Here is a 6,019-nt window from a genome sequence, read left to right as displayed (position 1 = left end):
TTAACTGGCAATGTTTCATATCATGATTACAATTGCAGTCCTATTCCACCCTTCCTACAAGGAGTTCATACATGATATTTGATATTCACAACAACCATGTGAGGTGGGTTTGGATGAGATGGCCCAAAACCAACCAGTAACTTTCACCTGGCTGAGATTCAAACTCAGTCTCCCAGTCTAGTTTAATATTCCAACTACAATACTGCTTTAGGGCCCAAGCGTCATGTTTGAGGGTTCAGTGTGAACTTGAAACATGAGTGCCCTCCCATGCACATACTACAATCCCATCAGTATCCTATCTGTAGCACTAGTTCCTACTGTTCCCAGGAGCAATGTGCCTAATTATTGAGGTTTTTCCACTCCCACCAGTTGTCCCTTGTCCCTGACTATGCATAGAGAATTCTGGAACTGGTAGTTCTAGAGAGAGCATACTACACAGGGAAGCACAAATCTATCTCTCCAACTACAAGTTCTTGTTTAACTGCTGAAAGCATACACCCTCTGTTCTAAATAAGGGCCAGTAACTTGTGAAGAATTGACCGGCTGAATTAGAGCATGATCAACGCTGGCCAGTTCTTCCCTGCAAATCTCCCCTCCCCTGGACAAATCTGTTAAGAAGTTGCTCAAACAATGAGCTTGTGAGGACAAATGAAAGTTGCATGCAGTCGAGGGTGCAAAATGATTGGCTGTAATCAACGGACACTCCAAATGGATGGAGTGGCTGGGGTGAAATGATGACAGCTCACCAGCAAGCCAAAGAGGGTTGTTGTGTTATCATTTGTAGGGCACTGAGCTGACTTGGGAGTGCAGACAAAATGGTTCTCTAAATCTCTTAAGATGTTTAGTGCCTGATAGAAGCTGATAACCTGCTTGACAGGGGGAAAAAACAAAACCCAGCAGTGGCAAATAATCACATTGGCACTTCTGTGGACATCTTAATAGCAGCACTTCTGATTTTAATGAGTTTTATGTTGTGGTTTTAGGAACCTTGTTCCACTTTTGGCCATTGTTGCTGCTACTGAAGTTCTACAGTAGGTTATACAGGTAGGTTATACAGAATGAAAAGAATCCATTTGTCTATCATAAAGCTCCTGCGTGTTAGCTTTTCTTTGTGCCTGCTGATTTTCATATTTTGTGCAAGGTTAAAGAACCATTTCCTATTCATTTTCCTCCCAATCTACTCCTGATGTTATTTACTCCAGTACATTCCCTCTTATCTCTCTGCAATCAACAAGCCAATTGCTTTGAAACAGTGCCTGAGTAGCCACTTGGCCCTCTCAAGAATATCTGGTCTGATGATTACTGCCTGCCTGGGCCTCAGAACATCATGGTGGCGCATTTGAAAAGGTGATATGAATATCACACTTGAAAAGCATTGTGTGTATTCTATTCTGGATAGGCTCCCCCCCCCCTTTGTAATACCAGCATATATAATATTGGCAAGTTTTGTTCTTAGTTTCAGTGGTGCACAGTTTGGATGGAGGAAAATAAATGAAGCCAAGGTCTTTTAAGCAATACAAAATCAACCGAATTCCTCGCTCTTTGAGTACCAGGGCTTATAAAACTTTGGTGAGTTTAGCACTTGAGGGAGAGATTTCTGACATCCGATTCTCTTTTCCCCCCCAAGAAGTCTTTAAAGTAACATCATTGAGTCTGTCAGTTTCCCTGACAGAATAACTTGAAAGTGGAATTGTGCAAACCACGGGATACTGCAGTTCACCTCAGGCTTGGAGACTGGTTCGAAAGGCTGCCTAGTCTGCAGGGCTTCCGAGCCTATCACAAAGAGAAGGGAAGACAGTCCTTTTTACAGCTGCCTGACAAAGCCGTAAGACCCTCCTGGTCTCAACTCAATCAAAAGGCTCACATCTCTGCTTTTGCTTATTGTCCTGTGTTAAAGGGCATTGAAGTCAGTGGGAGGTTTACCATTGACTTCCAAGTAAGGAAGAGATACTCCTCACATGCCTTTTCTTAGGATGCCATGGGAATGAGCTTGTCATACCAATTTTTTGTCAATATTTTGTCACTGCAGTTTAATGAATTAGCCCAGTGCTTGCTTAATTGCTCTGTAAAAACCAAGCTCCATTGTTTTATAGGATTGTGCAGGTGTACTTCATTCATATTATGGCTTCCAAAGAGATTAGTTTGTTGGTGCAGTGAAAAGGGGATGAACCTGAAAAATGACATCCCAGTCCTAAAAGTACTGTGCCAGCTCACACACCATGTAGACAAATGGCCCTTAGGCCGGCAAAGCACTACAGACATGAGTCTCTGTGTCCAAGGTGGGATTTTTGCAAATTGTTGAACTTCTGGATAGTTTGTGTATGTGTTAGCATAACACTGTATATTAAATATACAAAATTGTCAACTTTTGAACTAGTTCCTGTGGCTGTGCCTTTAACTGCATCTTTATGACAAATACTAAGAACATAACAAGAGCCCAACTGGATCAGGCCACAGGCTCATCTAGTTCCGCTTTTTGTATCTCACAATAGCCCACCAGATACCTCTGAGAGCACACAAGACAATAAGATACCTGCATCTTAGTGCCAAACCCTGGCATCTGGATTTAGAGACAGGCTACCTCTAAACCCAGAGGCGGCACATAGTCATCAGGGCTTGTAACTTGTGATGAACCTTTCCTCCATGAATCTGTCCAATCCCCTTTTAAAGTCATCTAGGCCAAGAGTGATCATAACATTCTGAGGCAAGGAGTGCCACAGATTAATTATGCACTAGGCAAAGAAATATTCCCTTCTCTCTGTTCTAACTCTCCTGCCAGTCAATTTCAGTGCGTGTCCCCTGGTTCTGGTGTCGTGTAAGAGGAAAAAGAACTTCCCAGGGGAAAGAACTTCCCTCTATCCATCCCATTTATGATTTTATATGTCTTAGTGCCCCCTAAGGTACCCCCCTTTATATGTCCCCCCTCAGCCACCTTCTTTCTAGACTGAATAGTCCCAAAGGCTGTAGCCTTTCCTGCTAAGGGAGGTGCTCTGCCTACTAATCATTTTGGTTGCTCTCTTCTGCTTCTTTTTTAGTTCCACTATTTCCTTTCAACAAATAACAATGTTTAACAAATAACAACGTTGAAAAGCTGCTAATTTCTGCAGTTCAAGCTGCTGTTAAAAGCAGAAGAGTTGGTGAAGGTATTTTTGTTTTTTTCATTTTTCTGGTCAGTTGTCAATCTTGTAGTTCGGTAAGTATAGGTCCAATCCTGACATCTGTGGATTTGACTCACCACAGATGCTGGGGTCCCAGTTTAACAGCCTAATCCTAAATCCTGGTGGCGCCTAGCAGTACAGCAGTGCCAAAATTGCTGCAGCTGTATCCAATGGGACCAGGGCAGCCACCAGAGTTTCCATGAGGTAAAGGAACAAATGTGGAGCCCAGGTGGCCCCAGTGGGTCTTCTCGGAGCTGTGCCACCTATTTTGCTGACGCAGAACCGAGAGGTTTTGTGTAGGGCTCTGCAGCTTGAGAGGGGTTATAGGATTCAGTGGCAGAATCTGCTGCTGTCTGTGCCCCCCTCCCAGGCCTGATCCTAACTTTGATCCTCTCTCCCCCACCCAGTTCTGCCCTCTGTGCCCCCTGTGCCTCCAGTTCTGTGCCCCTGGGCAGCACAGGGGCCAGGTCCACAACTGGTACAGAGGCAGGAACTTTGACAAGCACATACAGGTATGAAAGCTGCTTCTGTGAATCAGCTGCAGCTGTTATGGGTACAAGAGATCTATACACCTTTGCATCTGGTCACCTTTTCAACTGTCTTTACGTGGATTTTGTGTCACGGACATGGAGAGTAAAACAGCTCTGACTCTGAAGAAGTGAGTTTGATTCAGCTCTGGCTTTGGAGTAATCTCCTGCCCTTTTAGCTTTGATCACCTTTTTGGTCCCCACCCACCCCAACCTCACTACAGCAAACAAGTCCTAAGGTCAGTCACTAGCAAAATAGGTTTATTTGATCCTCTGTGTCTTACTGAGATTAAACAGTATTGGACGATATTTGGGAGTCAGGAAGAATGATGTTTGGCTATTGAATATATTCTGGCGAAGAATAGTTTTGTTTCCACAGTGGTGGGAACATATAGAGATCAATAGTAAATTGGATTTTTTTTTTTTATCACAGGAAAGGATACATTCATCACCTTTTGGCCTTGGAAATTTAGGAAAGAGTTCTGGAATGTTGCTAAGATATATTTTAATTTTGCCTTCCCTTGAAAATTGTGGGATAAAAAGATTGTGTCCTCTCAGCCAACAGGTTGGAAGGAGATTTCTCATTCTCTCTCACTCTGGCTCTGAGCGGACACCATGCAGGAACCCTTCTCTGACTTGGGCAGCGTACATCCACTGTGGGTAAGCTTCAGCTGAGAAAATGTTCCTTAGAAATACACTAACAGTGTTCTAACAATGCTCCTGTATTAGGCTATGTAACTAATAGCCCAATTCTATTCCTCACTGTCCTACATGATGCAGCCGCACTGCTGGAGTGTGCACTGCACGCTTTGGTGGGGGAAGGGCGATGACTAGCTGGCCTGGGAGAGGGCTGTAAGCTCCTACACTAATCACTTATGCATAATGCATTATGATTCTTTTCTATGTAACAAAATTCTTGGTCATTGGGTGCTGTTTTTATTTTATTTTTTTACATCTATAAGAGAGTAAACTAGTTGTTTAGTAATAAACTTTGTCTTTTGAGTTCTTAGTATTAATTCATTGATACACTATGCTATCAAGCCTGAACCCCTAGTAACAGAGGGATGCCTAGCCCTCCAAGTCAGCTTCATACCTTCTAGTTACTTAAGCAGTTTACAGCAGATTTAAATATGTGGAGATTGCAGATCTCACCTATAGGTAGCCCAGATTACAACATTTGCTCCTCCTTGTCCTTCTTGTAAAGATGCTCTGCAGCTGTTTCTCTTTGCCCATTTTTCCAATGGTTTTGTTCAGTGCCTTGGTGGATGTGTCCTAGGCTTAGCCTGTATTTGCAGCTGCAGCAAAGACAGAATTAGACCACGTATTCTAAAGTCAGTCAAGAGAATTTATTAGGGAGCGACAAAAATAATGGGTATAAAAAGCCCTGCCAGTGCATTATCATGCACAGTCATTTTTCAGTGAAACCACGTGGATTCCTTCAGGGTACTAAGAGTAAAGATGTTCTCTAGAGCATGTACTGAAACATTCTGGAAATGGGAGAAAGAGGAAAAGGCAGGATGAGGGTGCATTGTGCTGTCAGTGAAAAGGTATATGGAGTAAAAAAAAGAGAAAGGGAGGAATCTTGAAAGGACAACTGTTACCCTGCACATGCCTGATCTCATCTGATCTCGGAAGCTAAGCAGGGTCAGGCCTGGTTAGTACTTGGATGGGAGACCGCCTGGGAATACCGGGTGCTGTAGGCTTATACCATGGTCTTTCGAGACTGAAGGTTGCCAACCAACAGGGTTTGTAACACAAAATCAGAGCAGAGAAGAGAATTCTCCTCTGGGGAAGGGCAGCCGACTTACTCCTAAAGTTCCTGGACCATTGGACATAAGAATGAGTTCTAAATATTTATAACTCTTTTATCACAGAAACACCACAGTGACCTTTCTGGAACATTTTAAACATAGTTGACAAAAACGGATGAAGAATGCCGTTTAGAGCCTTTCTGCCCAATCCTGTTCCCCACCATTGGCGCCGCTGCAGCCATACTGATGGAGCATGTATTGCATTCAATGTTGGGTATGGGAGGAGGCGATTTGGCAGCCAGCAGGAGATAAGTAAAAATACGGGATCACACACATCTGCTCTCTTTCATGGTGTGCCTTCTTCCTGTATCTAATTGCTGGGGGGGGGGGGGGATAGTGTGTCCAAACCACTCCCTCACACATACTTTATTTGCAACTTTAAAATAGTATTTAAAGTATATGGAGATGATTTGAACAACTCTCCCATAAGATTAGAATGAGGCACCAGAAAAGGGAGAAGGACAGGTGCAAAACCTCAGTTGTAGGGCCACAGCAATTTATAGGAATGAAAAAAGTTGATGAC

The 6,019-nt window shown here is 43.3% G+C and overlaps 1 pseudogene; it reads left to right on the top strand.

The window, feature by feature from the left end:
* The first annotated feature begins 5,274 nt into the window (after positions 1–5,274).
* On the top strand, positions 5,275–5,388 carry LOC136638192 (5S ribosomal RNA; annotated as a pseudogene).
* Positions 5,389–6,019: the final 631 nt, after the last annotated feature.

This window comes from Tiliqua scincoides, chromosome 1, assembly GCF_035046505.1.
Source record: "Tiliqua scincoides isolate rTilSci1 chromosome 1, rTilSci1.hap2, whole genome shotgun sequence".
NCBI classification, from domain to species: Eukaryota; Metazoa; Chordata; class Lepidosauria; order Squamata; family Scincidae; genus Tiliqua; species Tiliqua scincoides.
This window is presented reverse-complemented; position numbering and strand designations above follow the sequence as displayed.